The sequence below is a fragment of the Cyprinodon tularosa genome, unplaced genomic scaffold (assembly GCF_016077235.1).
Source record: "Cyprinodon tularosa strain WSP-4 unplaced genomic scaffold, ASM1607723v1 ctg250, whole genome shotgun sequence".
NCBI classification, from domain to species: domain Eukaryota; kingdom Metazoa; phylum Chordata; class Actinopteri; order Cyprinodontiformes; family Cyprinodontidae; genus Cyprinodon; species Cyprinodon tularosa.
In genome coordinates, this window is record NW_024038929.1 from 1,127,600 (window position 1) to 1,145,713 (window position 18,114).

General features: G+C 41.9%; 1 long non-coding RNA gene across 1 annotated transcript in view; it reads right to left on the reverse strand.

The window, feature by feature from the left end:
- Positions 1–6,276, reverse strand: part of LOC119785572 — a 268,891-nt gene extending 262,615 nt beyond the window's left edge. Inside the window, exon 1 of the long non-coding RNA XR_005281050.1 lies at positions 5,944–6,276. This is a non-coding gene — a long non-coding RNA (uncharacterized LOC119785572). The remainder of the gene's footprint in view (positions 1–5,943) is intronic.
- Positions 6,277–18,114: the final 11,838 nt, after the last annotated feature.

The window sequence follows — 18,114 nt, forward strand, 5'->3', positions numbered from 1 at the left end:
TAGCTTATCTGGCTTTTACAAGCCGTCTAATAATTGCACAGATCACAGAGTAAAGTTAACAGCACCTCTGGGGTAGCCGCTCTCCACTCAACGATATGTGTAATTAAATATGTTTCCTTGCATGAAAGGCTATTAACTTTTTTCTTTTTTTTTTCAATGCATTTCTGCACAATGAGACACACAACGGAAAAAAAAAAGCCCCATTTAAATCGGTCAGTGACTACGTCAAAATCAGAGACGGGCTCTCGCGTTTAAATTACGAACATTTCATATGAAGGCCACAGGCGACTCGGAAATGAGAGCCGCATTAATTGAGCGAGTTTAAATTACTTTTTGGTGATGTAGCTTTTGTTATTGTCCTCCGCTGCAATTTTCTCAACTTTGATGGCCGGGAAACCTAAAGTTTCTGTCTTAATGTCTGACTGGAACGCAACAGATCACCTGTACAGTTAAAAAAGAAAAGCAGAAACTTCTTAAAACAAAATTTTTGGCCTTAATTGAGCCGATAGATAAAATGATTTCCAAAGGAAGGAGGATTTATGCCTTTATAAAGGATCATTATATCTAATGACTAAGATATTTGTTTTTTTCTTATCATAAATCATCTTCCACTGGCAGAGGTGGGTAGTTGGTAGTTATATTTACTCAGTTATTTATTCAGAGTTTATGGAATAATACAGTAAACAGTGGAAATCAGCAGTTCCATAAGCTGTTCTAACATATATACAATTCTTACTCTAAAGATTGATTTTATCATTATTCTTTTAATGTATTTTAGTCGTACACCATTGGTCTGATTGGATAATTTCTAAATATTATGTCATATCTTTTAATCCAAAACCAATTCTAAAAAGATATTAAATATTGAAATAGTACTACTTCATAACTGAGAATTATTACTGGGTATAGGGTGGGGTGGTGGGGGAATTTACAATTTGGCAATACTAGGCAGTTGCCTAGGGCCCCAAGTTTCTGGGGGCCCCATGAAACTCTGATTACATGTATGGTTAAAACAACTATTCATTATTTGTGCAGATTAATTATCTTTTTTGATCCAATTGCTGCACATGTTCAGAAGGGTCCAATCAGACATCACAAAAAAAGCGCCTAGCACCAAATCTAGCGACTTTTTTCTGCTACTGAAGACTTTTGAGACAACATCTAAAAGCAGCGAACTCTGCTCTCCAGAGCGAGTAGATTGGTAACCCCGCCTCCTGCTCTCCTCTATCTTGTCTGCTGTCATGATTCATGCAGCTATTATTTCATCCAAATGAAAAATGGAGAACAGAGAAGCAGATCATGGCTTGTCTACAGTGAAAAGAAGGACTGGGTTATTTACTTTGGCCTTTTTGGAAACACAGGAAGGAGCAATCAGCTAAGTGAGCTTAGTGCTTGGAAAAAATCTTTCATTCCTTTAGAGACAGCATGAAAAGTCAGCTGAGTACAAAACATAGAGGAAAACAAGAAAAGGGACAAAACCTAGAACAGATAATGGATGTCTATTCTATTAACATTTCTCTATCTGTAGAATGGATCTGTTTTATGTGTCGTCTTCTCAAGGGCCCCCTGCCTGTCTTTGCCTAGGGCCCCGAATTCCCTAAATCCGCCCCTGACTGTGTACTATATCCACCTCTGTGTATTACCAAAATGCCATACGTTTTAAAATTTAGAAAAATTTGCTGTGTCCATATTTTAGATCATGATAAGCGCTTAGGAAATGGATTATTAGTTCTTTAGTGAAATCCAAACAAACCAAGTAGATCTTTGAGTTATAAAGCTACATTCTCATCTAAAGACATCTTAAAACCTTGTTTAATTGCAAAGATCTTTGGATAAGTTAGTTTTTCTGAGTATAGGAGCATTTTTCATCATTTAAGACAAAAAGATTATTCATCTTTAAAGCAAAGCAAGAAAAAAGAACTCCATGTTCAGGTGGAAAATGTCTAATTATCTTATTCTAAGGGCAGAGGTTCTCCTTCCATTGAAAGATCATCTTACTTAACTACTTTATTTAAGGGCAAATAGCTTATTTTAGGACATTTTCACTTATCGTTTGATTAGTTTTTGGGGTCATATATCATTATCAATTCCAACTTTGTCCTTGTACCCCTCCATTGCTCACCAAACTTGACCAATCTGCTTTGGCCCACAATGAATCATGGGAAATGGGTGGACCGCGAAGGACGCTCAAGATGTTCGAATGTTAAAAGAGAAGAACATGTTCATTTAAAAAGGTCTTTATAACAGTATGGCGACATATTCTGTCTACAAACCCAAAATGAACTTTTAAGATGTTTTTAGACAAAATTTTGGCTTTGTTAAAACTAAAGACCTGCTTGGTTGGTCAAGATTTTATGAAAAACCAAAGATCTGATCACTTTTTTCCTGAGACATGAAAATGTACACACTGCAAAACTTAGATATAATCTAATTTAGTCAATCTTTCTAGAAATAAGTGTTTTTAAGAAAAAAAAAACTCCATATCAGGTTTATTTTATTTAATTATCATTTTTAAGTGCATAAATCCTCATTTCATCAACAACTCATGTTATTTACCTCCTTCAATTGAGGGAAAATACACCTATTAAAAAAAAATTCACTTATTTTAGATCAGTTTTTGAATCGTAGAAAGTGTAATATAACATTTTTTATTTACTTTTCCCATCATAGCATGACATTGCTCTCCAAGTTTAACCAATCTGCTTTGACCTGCAATGAATCATGGGAAATGGGCGGCCACAAAGGATGCAGGATGCATCCTTCACATTATTGAAGAGAAGAAAACATTTATCGGCTGATTTTAAACGAGTCTTAATGGGAGGCAGGAATTGAGGGAAAAAAGAGAAAAGATTGGAACAGCCTTCATTGTAAACCAAAAAGAAACTTTTAAGAAGTTTTTAGACAGAAATTTTCATTTTGGACTAAGAAAAGAGATGGTTTGACAGGGGCATGAAGGAAGCCATCTATGTTAAGAAAGAAAAACCAACCTTAAAAAGAGGGGCTGGACTCAGATTTCAGCTTCCAAAAACCTACAATGCAGCTATTGAGTTGATCCCCTCCCACTATTATCGCAACCCCCACCTTTACTTATGTTCCCCCTTAACAGGGGAATAGAAGACCTCGCCTACAACAATCCCTCGCCACTCCAACAATTTCCTTTAACGACCCCCTTTCAGAGACATAGACAGGTGTAAGACTAACAAAAGTCCAGAGGGTTGGACTTGTTTGTCCATTTCAATTTGCATGTTTTCAAATAAAAACAAGATTTTAATGGGCTACTGCAAAAAACCTCGAACTCAACTCTATTCCTGAAAAATCTTCCTAGATGGGAAGCGAAACATCTTCAAACTTGGAAACAAAGTCCAGTGGATTGTTTTTAATATTTTTGGAATGACAGAAATGTAGCTGCATTAAATCCAAACATCACCTCGGTTGATCGAGATCTCACTCAAAGCCAACAACCTGAGAGCTGATATCTGTTTTCCTAGGACCGGAGGAAAGAGGTTCAACGTAAACTAGTCCAGACGACTAGTTGACAGTTGAGTCGATGCCTCTTTCTATGACGTCATCACATTAATCAGGGTGTGGCCAAATATTGCTAACAATACGTCTTGCTGCAGCGACGGTCTTGGTTACATCAGGAAGCTCTAATCCAGTTATTCTTGCCAACTGTAGTGTGAGCTCTACTAGGCCCATAGAATAAGCCAATAACTGACCAGTTTTAGATGCTGCAGCATGCCGCCTTGCAGGTCAACACCCGCCGGTGGGAGGCAACTTTCGAGTTGTCCAGATGTGAGTGGACTATACTTAATTAAATGGACTTGTCGACAAGTTGACTTTTTGTTGAATGCCCTACCGTAAAGCTAAACTCCAGGAGGCCTTGTGCAGAACCTGGATCAACTTCATAATTGTCTTGTTTACCTTGGTTTTAATGGAGTGTGTGCTTGTTGCTAAACCACCAGGGTTTTTAGGGAAAACTGGCCCCGCACGTCAATCTGGGCCTTTTTACTGTCTGTTTTTGCTGACACATCAGCAACCGCAGGCTTTGTCGAGTCCCTAGAGCAAGTTCCCACCAAAAAAAAATAAAAATCAATCCCTCATTTAGATTCAGCAACTTGGAAAACATGAAACAAGACTAGTTTAGAGACTAGTTTGCAGTTGAGTCGATGCCTCTTTCTATGATGTCATCACATTAATCAGGGTGTGGCCAAATATTGCTAACAATACGTCTTGCTGCAGCGACGGTCTTGGTTACATCAGGAAGCTCTAATCCAGTTATTCTTGCCAACTGTAGTGTGAGCTCTACTAGGCCCATAGAATAAGCCAATAACAGACCAGTTTTAGATGCTGCAGCATGCCGCCTTGCAGGTCAACACCCGCCGGTGGGAGGCAACTTTCGAGTTGTCCAGATGTGAGCGGACTATACTTAATTAAATGGACTTGTCGACAAGTTGACTTTTTGTTGAATGCCCTACCGTAAAGCTAAACTCCAGGAGGCCTTGTGCAGAACCTGGATCAACTTCATAATTGTCTTGTTTACCTTGGTTTTAATGGAGTGTGTGCTTGTTGCTAAACCACCAGGGTTTTTAGGGAAAACTGGCCCTGCACGTCAATCTGGGCCTTTTTACTGTCTGTTTTTGCTGACACATCAGCAACCGCAGGCTTTGTTGGGTCCCTAGAGCAAGTTCCCACCAAAAAAAAATAAAAATCAATCCCTCATTTAGATTCAGCAACTTGGAAAACATGAAACAAAATCACCTATGGCAGCGGGACATGCTGGAAAAATCATTAGAATTAGAAATGACACCACATCTCATTTCAGCACAGCCAACCGAGGAGTGCTTATGATCGAGTTTTAAACATAGATGAGGGGGGGGGGGGGGCAATCCTTGTTGAGCCACATCATAAAAATGCAAATGCTTTATCTCTCACTCCAGGAGTTTTATAGCTTAGCAACAAATCTAATATACTGCAGGGTGTTTAATGTATATGTGTTTATCCTTTTCCCTACATTTGCTCATCAGGTTGTTGCTGCTCAACATCCAGGGCTTTCCACATGTAATGGGGGGGCAATGGGAGGTCTTTAAATCAATGCATTGGCAGCATTACCGGCCAGAGCTGATGACAAGTGCCGAGCAGAAGTAATCTGTGTCCTCTGCTCGGATCTGCTGTGCGTCTGAGCGCCTGTCGTGTTTTACTAGCCGCTCTTCAGAGATGAACTGGGAACATAATCAGAAAAACAGTCTGATGCAAACGGAGCAGAGCAGGGATGCTGTCCCTCTCCTCACCCTCCCTCCCCTCAGAGCAGCGGGGATGGCTCAGGAGGGCTTCTGCCATTGAGAAGAAAGTACGCCCCCCCTCCTTTTTCTCTTTTTTTTAAACCCCCCCTTTACCCCCTCAGACATCTATTGGTTACAGCAGCTTGTAGGTTTAAAAGAGGAGATAAAAACAGACACGCTTCCCCTCATGTGGTGATGCCACATTCCTTTATGGCCAAAAACAACAGACAAAAGCAGGCAGGGGACACATTTCACCTGACCTTCTATTTAAGATAAATAAATAAACACAATCATAAATATCCAAGGTTGACTTTTTAAACACAATGGGGCTTTAAAAAAAGTATTGGTTAAGAGTTTTCTTCTGGACTGTTTGCAGTTTTATTGTGGTGAGAAAAACAGAAATAAATAAACTAGGCTGAGCGCATAAAGAGACTAAAAGAAAGAATCACTTCTTTGATTCTATTTCTGCCTGGAAATAAAAAAAGACAAAGACACTTGAGCAGAGGATGGATGGTGAGCGCGTGGAGGGAAAGTCAGCGGAGTGTTTGAAGTGAAAGCGCCAGACGCGCACGCACACACATACGCACGCGCACCGTGTGTGCGACACAAAGTGTGTGTGACAGCGTTAAGCCTGAGTGAGAGGTGAAAGGACTGCTGTACTCACAGTTGTGCTCTTGTTTCCCTGTGGTCTGCCGGCGTGTCAGAGTTTCATCCTCTCAGCGTCTCTCCCTGGGCTGGGCTTGCTCTTCCTCTTCTGACCAAAAGGTGTGAGGAGGAGGAGGAGGAGGGGATGCACGAACAGAGCGCTGAGGAATGAAACTGAAGAGAGAGAGGAGGAGGAGGAGGAGGGAGGAAGAGAGAGAGAGGAGAGTGTGGATGGATGCAGGGCAAACGGTGGCTTGCGATTGGCCTGTCAGTCCGGGAGAGGGGGCGACTGTCTCGGCGGCGCCTGCATCCCGGGTCCGTCTGGTCCAGTTCAAACACCTGCAGAGCCAAAAAACCTGCAGAAACACAATGAAGTCACTCACTGGCTGCTTATGACTCACGCACACCAACTCTGAACACACACATGCAGAGAGACGGACGCACAGATAGAAGGGGGGGTGATGGAGAGAGGCTGATGACAGCTCCAAGCTGAAGCTTCTCCTTGGCTCCTCATCAGTGACAGGTACCCAGGAAGAGGAGAGGCGCACAGACACCCAAACCCACCCTCCTCAACTCCCCTTCTCCATAGCTGCCATAGGTTTTTTAGGCTTGTCAGCTCTCAGGTAAGGCTGATGGGGAAATGTGTGCTAACTTATCTCATCTGATTTAACCCGGCTATAATCTGAAAACTCTTCTGAGATCATTTTTTGGTCAGAGGGGACCTGTTCAGCGTTGCCATGGAGAAAAATACCACAGCATCATGGTAACAACCAGTGGCGGAGCCAGAACATGTTCATAGTGCACCCCAGGTAGGGCCCTATGACTGAGGGGTGGACAAAAAGGTCCTTCATTTTCACAAAGATCTACACAGATATTTATACATGGATGGCATCTAAGGCCCCGTCCACACGAAGTCAAAACGAACACGAAACGCTGATATTTTCCAAAACGTTTGCCGTAAAGACGGAGACGTAAAATAAATGTGATCGTCCACATGAATGCATGAAAACACTGCAAAATGTATGCCAGGCCTGTAAGTGGCGCTGTGGTGCCAAAGCAAAAATAGGCGACGAAATGTTGGGCATGCGCACTAATATTTATACATGGTTGCCCTGCGGGTCCATTTTCGTGGTTCAGTCAAATTCAGGTGCTGAACTATGTGGTCGATATTGCTCTGTTCTTCCTGGAGATATTCCAGAAGAAGAAGATTCTGTTGTAAGCCCGACAGCAGGGTGAGTAGCATTAGCAGCAACGGCGCCATTGTTGTTTTGATACTGTGGCGCGCATGCGTGTTTAGAGGCGACGCTATGACGCATGCGTGTAAAAAAAAAAAAAGTGGTTAGAGCGTAAAGATGGAAACGCGAAAACGGCGTTTCGAAATCTTCCCACTCTGAAGGCTGAATAAAAAAAAGATCGTTTACAGACCCCCGAAACGCCGGCTTCGTGTGGATGAGAGGCTGGTTTGGTGAAAAATTTGTGCGTTTAGGCCAGGGTTTGGCTTCGTGTGGACGGGGCCTAAATAAACCATTTAGGGTCATGCATGCATGGAATGTGTCAAGCAGTTGCTTTTAAATTAGAGGTCCTCAGAGGCATATAACTTTTATACAAAAGCAAGCTCTCAAGAAACATGGATCCTTTGTATATACTGATGTGAACAATTAACAAATGCATTTTTGTTATGAGTTTATGGTTAATAAACTAACAGCTAAAGACACCAGATAAAAAACAAAGAGATGCCATATGTGGACACAATGTATATACTATATATATCCCATGCATCTCTTCTTCCTTTGGCACATTCTTTTTCTTTGACTATTTGAGCTGATGTAAAAAGTACATTTTTCCTCTTTGAGATAAAATCAATCAATTAATCAATCAATCATATAGAAAGTGATTAAATTCTACTTGAAAGTATCACTGTTGCCCCCACTGGTTTAAACGGGAACTGCTGGTGAATTTTGGCAATACTGAAAAAAACAACTTGAACTGAACACCTAAAATTGCAGCTCATATTTCCTTTCCTTCACCTTTTGCAGGCCCGACAGTAAGAACTCTATCCAGGGTAGGAAAACAGCTTAGATTGCTGAGCTGAATCACGACAGCTTTTATCCTTAAGGATTTTTTGTCAGGACAGAAATATACATGATGATGCCGGTCAAATTTGCACCACAGCCTTATGGAAAAAAAATGTAAAAAGCAAAAGTTACCAAAATGTAGTGAATGGATTAAACTCTCCCTTATAAAAACCAAAACATCTGTAAATGTGAACATTGGGGTGTGTCATACAGAGAACATGAGAGGAAATCATTTATTTTTCTTAGGCCCCGTCCACACGAAGTCAAACCCTGGCCTAAACGCACAAGTTTTTCACCAAACCAGCCTCTCATCCCTACGAAGCCGGCGTTTCGGGGGTCTGTAAACGATCTTTTTTTTATTCAGCCTTCAGAGTGGAAAGATTTTGAAACGCCGTTTTCACGTTTCCATCTTTAAGCTCTAACCGCATTTTTTTTTTTTACACGCATGCGTCGTAGCGTCGCCTCTAAACACGCATGCGCGACACAGTATCACAACAACAATGGCGCCGTACTGTGTTGAATGGTTGCTGCTCATGCTACTCACCCTGCTGTCAGGCTTACAACAGAATCTTCTTCTTCTGGAATATCTCCAGGAAGAACAGAGCAATATCGACCACATAGTTCAGCACCTGAATTTGACTGATCCACGAAAATGGACCCGCAGGGCAACCATGTATAAATATTACTGCGCATGCCCAACATTTCGTCGCCTATTTTTGCTTTGGCACCACAGCGCCACTTACAGGCCTGGCATACATTTTGCAGCGTTTTCATGCATAAGTGTGGACGATCACATTTATTTTACGTCTCCGTCTTTACGACAAACGTTCTGGAAAATATTAGCGTTTCGTGTTCGTTTGGACTTCGTGTGGACGGGGCCTTAAACTCTGTGAGGTCGGCTGGGCCTGCCTGTAAGTTCTGTCAACCAAAAGGATTATGGGCAACTGTGTAGCTCCTATGGGTGCCTAGCAACATCAGCAGGTCCCAATGCTAGGTGCTAGGAAGCATCCTGCTTACTCTTCCTAACTCCGTCCTATGTGTCAGTACTATTTGTGTGCGTCATACCACATTTATATATATATATATATATATATATATATATATATATATATATATATAAGAACCCTGCGCCACTTCACAGCACATGTCATCTTAGTGCACTAAGATAGAGCTGTCAGATAGGTAAGCAAAACCAGTTGATTGGCTCCAGTCTTTAACTTGCAATATATGCTCCTCATGGATGTGTGCAGCAACGATTATTGCTTCCATTTTGTCGTTGACTGTTCAGCAATCCCTAACATCAAGCATGCATACAGTGATAGTGGAGAGGAAAGCCTAATTTTAACATGAAGAAACCTCCAGCAGAACCAGGCTCAGTGTGAGCTGCCATCTGCTGAGGTCGACTAGGGTTTAAGAGACACAAGCAGACATACAGTTACAAGCTCTATGACAATTCTGCTAGTCACAGTCAGAGAAACCGGGCTACATTCAAAAACAGGGCGATCTCCAAAACCTATAAACAAAGGTGCAGATGGCAGCAGCACAGCTGATATTTCTCTCCAGGATGATGTCACTGCAGAACAGGAACAGACCAGATGAAGCTACTATGATGAGAAAAAAGCAGAACAAATACTACAGAATGGGGCAATAAAGATAGAATGAAACAGAATGATGAAAAAAGGGTCCCTATGTCCTCCAGCAGTCTAAGCCTATAGCAGCAGAACTATAGAGATAGCTCAGGATAACCTGAGCCACTCTAACTGTAAGCTTTAAAAAAAAGTAAAGTTTAAACCTTAAAAGTGGGTTTAAAACTGGTAGTTGGTTCCACAGGAGAGGAGCCTGATAACTAAAAGATCTGCCTCCCATTCTACTTTTAGAAGTTCTAGGAACCACTAGTAAACCTGCAGATTGAGAGCGAAGTGCTCTGTTAGGAACATAAGGAACAATCAGATCTCTGATATCAGATGGAGCTTGGTTATTTAAGGTTTTATATGTGAGGAGGAGGATTTTAAATTCTATTCTGGATTTAACAGGAAGCCAATGAAGAGAAGCCAGGATAGGAGAGATATGATCTCTCTTTTTCATTTTCATCAGAACTCTGGCTGCAGCATCTGGGTTGAGCTGAAGACATTTAATTGCAGTTTAAAAAACTTTTTGATAGTAAAGAATTACAAGATTGATTAAGGCAAAAATTATAAGTTGCTATGTAAACTGAATTGATTGATGATATGTTTCAACTGCCCCAGAGATGGGAACCCTAACCCATTAAGACCTATTAAGTGTATCATATTTGATGCAGGTGTCACAAATTATACAAAAAGCTAATCTAAGTTCAATTATTCAGAATTTTTAATTACAAATGTAGTTAAAAAACTATTTTCTTAAAATTTTCTCATAAATGAATTGATTTAATGGTTTGGGCAATTAGAAGACAGATGTGAGTCTAATTTGTAAATACATGGTTGATGTAGGTAGAGTGAACCAGCTGCATAAAATGTTTTTAAAACAGAACAGGTAAAAGATTCTAATGCAAAATATGATGGAAGCTACATTTAAAGAAAAGACAGCACAAGCGCCACAGAATATGTGGAACAGTTTATAACTGGGTAAGTCCAGTGAAAGGTGAACTCTCAGGGAGTTATTTTAGTGAAGTTTTGCAAATATATTTTTTAATATGATATGGAGGGGAGCATGATGTAAATAAACACTGTCAAACTGATTCAAAAAATCACTGCTGAAAAAGCAGCGTCTGTCCTGAATTGTCCCTCATAAGCACAGAGATGGCAAAAGTACTCACTTTCTGTACTTGAGTAAAAGTACAGATACTTGTGTTAAAAAATACTCTGGTAAAAGTGGAAGTACTGATTAAACTTCTTTACTCAAGTAAAAGTAACAAAGTACAGGCTTGTAAATTTACTTAAAGTATAAAAGTAAAAGTAGAAACCACTTTTTACATGCCGTTGCCTACATTTTAAATGGATGTCTGCCAATAGGACTAGATCTCCGTTGTGTTCATTTTCAATCATCTCGTCGTCCATGCTACTATGCTAACGCCACCGCCACCAAGCTGCAATGATTTGCCGCCAATGAATACCGCCGAATCTGTCGATTCATCTTGTAGTGGTGCGTCAAATGCAACGTAGATTCCCATCCAATTAGATTGAATTTGGTATTGATGACGTGAAAAATAATAACGGTAACTCCATTGAAATGATTCAAAACTAAAGTAACGAGCCAATTTAAAAAAATATAAGGAGTAGAAAGTACAGATATTTGTGTAAAAATGTAAGGAGTAGAAGTAAAAAGTCGCCATAAAAATAAGTAGAAAAGTAAAGTAAAAATATCAGAAAAATCTACTTGAGTACACTAACGAAGTATTTGTACTTCGTTACTTCCCATCTCTGCATAAGCATCATAGTCAGAGAAAGGAAAAAAGTGTTGCAACCACTCCCTATATAACTAAACTCTATTATGAATGTGAGTGGTATCTTTGTAATTTCTTGAGCTAAAATATTTGTAAAATATCTTTTTTTATCGCAGAGCATCGGGTTAAAGTTTGATGCTGCACAGAAAAAAAATGAAAAAATGGAAAAGAGTGAAGGTTAAAATGCTCTTAGAATATCCATACAAAAATATATCCAAAATAACCCATAAAGCATATACACTATATTGCCAAAAGTATTTGCTCACCCATCCAAATTATTGGAATCAGGTGTTCCAATCACTTCCATGGCCACAGGTGTATAAATTCAAGCACCTAGGCATGCAGACTGTTTTTACAAACATTTGTGAAAGAATGGGTCGCTCTCAGGAGCTCAGTGAATTCCAGCGTGGAACTGTGATAGGATGCCACCTGTGCAACAAATCCAGTCGTGAAATTTCCTCGCTCCTAAATATTCCACAGTCAACTGTCAGCTGTATTATAAGAAAATGGAAGTGTTTGGGAACGACAGCAACTCAGCCACGAAGTGGTAGGCCACGTAAACTGACGGAGCGGGGTCAGCGGATGCTGACGCGCATAGTGCGAAGAGGTCGCCAACTTTCTGCAGAGTCAATCACTACAGACCTCCAAACTTCATGTGGCCTTCAGATTAGCTCAAGAACAGTGCGCAGAGAGCTTCATGGAATGGGTTTCCATGGTCGAGCAGCTGCATCCAAGCCATACATCACCAAGTGCAATGCAAAGCGTCGGATGCGGTGGTGTAAAGCACGCCGCCACTGGACTCTAGAGCAGTGGAGACGCGTTCTCTGGAGTGACGAATCGCGCTTCTCCATCTGGCAATCTGATGGACGGGTCTGGGTTTGGCGGTTGCCAGGAGAACGGTACTTGTCTGACTGCATTGTGCCAAGTGTAAAGTTTGGTGGAGGGGGGATTATGGTGTGAGGTTGTTTTTCAGGAGCTGGGCTTGGCCCCTTAGTTCCAGTGAAAGGAACTCTGAATGCTTCAGCATACCAAGACATTTTGGACAATTCCATGCTCCCAACTTTGTGGGAACAGTTTGGAGCTGGCCCCTTCCTCTTCCAACATGACTGTGCACCAGTGCACAAAGCAAGGTCCATAAAGACATGGATGACAGAGTCTGGTGTGGATGAACTTGACTGGCCTGCACAGAGTCCTGACCTCAACCCGATAGAACACCTTTGGGATGAATTAGAGCGGAGACTGAGAGCCAGGCCTTCTCGTCCAACATCAGTGTGCGACCTCACAAATGCGCTTCTGGAAGAATGGTCAAAAATTCCCATAAACACACTCCTAAACCTTGTGGACAGCCTTCCCAGAAGAGTTGAAGCTGTTCTAGCTGCAAAGGGTGGACCGACGTCATATTGAACCCTATGGATTAGGAACGGGATGTCACTTAAGCTCATATGTGAGTCAAGGCAGGTGAGCAAATACTTTTGGCAATATAGTGTATTTCATGATTCTATCAATGTGATCTGACTGATTTTACTCAAAATGCCTCAAAAACAAGATTCAGTCCAAACAGGAGCCACTGTCAAGGATATTAAGCTTGACATTTCTGCAATTGACGCCCAGTTTGCAGCCGAATGTCAGGCAGCTAGATTTTTTTCCCCTCATTAAGGGTTGTGCTCGGTCAACATCAGACCGGCTCCAATCGGCTCCACACAGTGTCCCATGAATCCCATCTCCGTCCTCTTCACTCCACCAAATTCAATTAAAAAGAGAAATTGGCAATTAGATCACTGTTATGATCCTGTAACAATGATCTAATCTGTAATTCATTGGCTGCTGTTCCCGTGGGGTGGGGGGGTGGGGGGTTGTTGGGGCTGATGTTTGATGGAGTGACTCGGAGACTTCTTGGCATTCACCTCGGCTTGGGCTGCACGTGATGGCAGACGGGTGGGGGACTCTGGTGTGAACAGGGGCCTCGGCTGTGTCACCTCCAGGGCCTCGGCCTGCCCGCGGCAAGAACGCAACCTGTGACACGCGCTCGCTAGTTTTGCTCTCCCAGGGACGGGAGCTCATTTAGCAGGTTGCACGTGTCATCCACGTGCATCACAGCCAGAAATGTACACAAACACTTTCTCCTCTCTTGGGGAGGGATTTTTTTTTCCCAGTTAATTGAATTATGTCAATTCCATGCGGTTAATGAAGGGTACAGGGGGATAGTTTGTCCTTTCAGGGGCTTCAGGCTAACAATCACATTGAGGCAAAATAGGTGGAGGTGTTTAAAGAGCATGAGGTTGCAATATTTAGACTGGAAACTGTCTTGTTACCACCTTTCTAACTGGAGTCAAGCTACCACATGTGGAACTGTCTGCAACATTTAGAATCACCACCATGACCTGCAGCCATGCTGGGGATTAGTTATGTAAAGGGCTTGTTACCTGGCAACATTTAAAATATTTTCAGCTTTTTTTCATCTTATCTTATCATGGTGATTATATTTAGACCGCAGATAAATGCAGAGTCCTTTACAGGAAACATGCACACCCACTCGGGGGGGCCGACAGGAAAGCCAACCGACTATCATATAAAGGAAGCGTGTGGGCTTGCAACATGTACACTTCAACACACACCCAGGAACAGTGTGATTGCTCTGCTTCGCTCGTTTAGCACTTCTAAGGCAGAGATCCCCAGAGGCCAACCATCACATCCAGTTACTGTGGCGCACAGACACGACCGAGCCCCACCTGGCTGCTCTCACCTCAATCTGTAGAGGTAGGAGGTAGCGGCACAGTGTCGCTCGCTTTCTCACTTTCTCACACACATCATTCATCAGAGATCAAAGATGGTGTAACACACACACCCGCTGTGATTTCACTCTAAAGATCTAGAGGACTTTTGATTATGCAGAAATTCACCACTACATCTTTATTTTCATTATAACAAATCTAATCTCTGTCCAAAATTCTATTGTTAAAATTGCCTGTGGTGACTTGTGTGCTTTGGTCCTCAAACCTTTACGTACTTTCTGATTATTAATGGGACCAGAACAAATTAGTAAAAAGGTTTAAAATTGACTTCTCTTATTTTCAGAAGCATCTGTCTTTTCCTTCATTTTCCAAACCAAACTAGTCACTACTGGATCAAAAGCAGGTGGTGTCTACTTCCAGTGGTCAGTGGATAAGGTGGGTGAAACCACAACAGGTCACAAGTTTATCACCCGTCAACAAAGACATAAAGGACAGAGAACATGCATGAAATGAATCAACATATTCTCATTATCAGTGCGTATGAAATCGTACGAAAATTTATGCACACTATTTCATACGTTTTGGACGTTTTTTCTCAAAAGACCACATCAGTGCGCATGCAGATCCGCGGACAGACGTAAAACTGGGAAAAACAGTGCAATCATCACTTATTCATGTCTCTAACTATGTTGCTTGCTGTTTTATATCTTAGGGTTAGGGTTAGGGTCAGGGTTAGGGCTAATTGTAACTTATATTCTATATTCGTGAATGGTGCGTCAGATGCGCATGCCCATACGACGAAAAAAACATCCAAAACGTACGAAATTACGGTGCATAACTTTTCGTAAGATTTCATACGCACTGATAATGAGAATAGGTTGAATGAATTCTTGTAGCAGGGTTACAGAGGTGCACAATTTGTAAGGCAGTAGCCATTCAAAATTTCCCCACTTTCATTGAAGGGCCCTTGGCTGGTCGTTGGCAGGTCCACTACAATTCCATTTTAAACATCAAACTTTGTACTAAAATTTTCTTCTTTCTGTCATGATTTGTGGACTTTGAGATCTAAAGAGAAGTTTCATTTCCTGGCAAGACCCTGTAATTCAATGTAAAAAAAAAAAAATGCACTCCCAGGAGTAGGCCAGTGGCTGGAAGTTGGAGGGGATTTTGCTGGGAGCTGCAGGGAAATGGGCTGCCATTCGGGTGATGTTTGACTGGGAAGGGACATTTTGAATGCCTACTACTGTAGCACTGTTGCCTTGCAGCAGAAATGACCTGGGTTTGAGTCCTGGCCTAGAGTCTTTCTGCAAGGAGTTTGCAAGTTCTCCCTGTGAATGTGTAACCTGACTCCGCCAGATGGATTTGCTCCGCATATCCTTCTGGAAACCTTCCGTTGAAGTAATTTTGGGAAGGGGCGAAAACACTGGTTAGCTGATTGGCCTATGTTGGTGATAGACGGGCCAAATAAACCAATCAGATCAGCGAAGCATATGAGGTACTAACAGAGCGACGACGAAAACAACCACAAGCCAGGCTACTCTTGCCGAAACCAGTGGGGAGAAGAGCAAAAACATCTTTTCCTCTGAGAAAAGCCTCCAGAGCAGTGTTTTGCTCTTCTTTCAGTGAAGAAATACTCTGTTATTCCGATAAAACTTGCTCGATAGCCACGCTAACGCTAGTTTCATCGGCTGAAGCCGCCATGTTCTTTAGACTGAACTGTCGCGCTTCTCGTTGCGTCACACCTCAACCCGCCTCAAAGCCAACGCTGATTGGACGTTCGTTTGGTGAACGGCTCCAAATTTACTTTAACAGAGAGTCTCCAGACTGATTTGTGAGTGAAACCGTGAAAGCTCGTGAGATCAGGATGGTCTCACGAGGCTAGTGAATGTGTGGGTTCTCTCCCTGGGTACCACTGATTCCTCCCACAGTCCATGAACATGACGTTTAGATCCACTGATGTCTCTAAATAGACTTTAGCTTTGTGTGCATAATTTTATGACTGGTTACCTGTCCAGGGTTTACCCTGCCTTTCGCCACTAGACTGCTGCAGATAGTGTGACAGACAAGCAGAAGATGAAATGTTGGAGTTCTTGTAGTTACTTTAATGAATGGAAACTGGGGATTTGTGGAGAGTTGGAACACATTGTTCCCCCGAGTGCACATACCGCTTATCAATAGTGTACATGTGCATAGGAAAGAGTTATTATGAACAGATAAGACCCTTTCTGGCACACATAACTTTTTCTTCACTGATATATACTAAGGAAGCACCCACAGGCAGAGAGTGCAGGTTAATTTAAACGCAGGAGCATCCCAAAAAATCAAGCATTGGGACTTTGGAGTGCATATGTGCTGTTTAAATCTTGAGGAGCCTCAGTGCTGATTCTGTGCCATTTCTCTAACTATTCAGACTATAGATCTAAGTCATTTTCTGTACTCTTTTTATTCTCTTCTTATATTATTTTTATTGGGGTTAAGATCAAGTGAATTAAGGGTGTAAAAACTATAATACTAACCATGATAGTTCTATACAGGAAAGAGATTCTTCTTACTATTATCTGAATGGATGTCCATCAAGACCCTTTACCTAAATGGCATATGCATGAATGTTTCTATGAACTCTTTAAAGATGCTCAAAACCTTTTCCCTTCCTGTCTCTTCATTGTCTTTAATGAGCACTGCAGACTCAGTCTAGTATCTCTAGAGTTTGCACATTTCTTGCACTTTTTTTTCCGCAAAAAAACATGTTCAGACAATCATTCATTGTCTTTCATTAATTAAACTTTTAATGCTTTTCAAATAGTGCTATTATTTGAAAAATGTATGTAACACAGTATGTGAATGAAAAGTGCCCACCCCCTTGGAAAACAATCAATAACCAGTGGTTAACCCTTTTCTTTGGTAAGTTTTTATAGGCCAATCCTAGTAAAGAAAAACACAATACAATAACTCTGAAAATAACATGGTAGCAGCGTTTATAAACACAGAGGTTGAAAGAGTGCAGGGGAGACAAGCTTTTGCCCATCCAAATGAAGGTTATACAAAATAATGTTGGCAAAGAATGACATGGGCACTGTGTTAGCACTTTGACCCAACAGCAACAAGTTCCCCGGTTCGACTCCTCTGCTTCACGTTGGCCTTATTGTGTGGAGTTTGCATGTTCTACTTCTGTCTATGTAGGTTTCCCCTTACCACTCCTGTTCCCCCTACCACTAAAGACATGCTGGTCAGGTTGGCCATTGGTAGCAGCGGCGAAGGCTAACCCTCCATCTGAGCTACAAAATTTTGTTGTATGTACACTGTTTGTATAATGACAAGTAAAGCATCTTACCTAAGTAGGGAATGTTCTTAAGAGGTTTGTAGGTGGCTTTTAAAAAGCGGTTTTAAACTCCAGCATAGATACTGGACAAACCTTTCCCCATTTTGATGCTTTCCACACACTGTGATTCTCTAATCTAGCACTGTCCTCCTTTGATCTCCCAGCTGTTAGCCTCCAGAGCTGGCCCCGGCCAGTTGATGCCTCTCCCCCGCTCTGGTGCTCTGTGTGAATGGTGAGCTTGTCCGCTCTACAGCTTTCCTTTAACCATTTCTAGCTGTTAGTCTCCAAACCTAGCCATGGCCAGCTACCACCTCTTCCCTGCTCTGGTGTTCTGTCTGACTGGCGAGCTTCACCTACGGCTGTCGTCAATCTCTCTGTTTATTTACCTCCAAAGCTAGGCTCGGCCAGCTACCGCCTCTCCCCCATCCCGGGCTCTCTCTGCCTTGCAGACTTATCTGGTCTACCACTGTCCTCCTATTGGAGGAGAATAGAGATAGAATGATGCAGCATGATGAAAGGGGTCCCTATGTCCTCCAGCAGTCTAAGCATATAGCAGCATGGCTATAGAGACAGCTAACCTGAGCCACTCCCACTATAAGTAATCAAGAACTGCAGAAAATGTGATTATACCTGTTTGTAA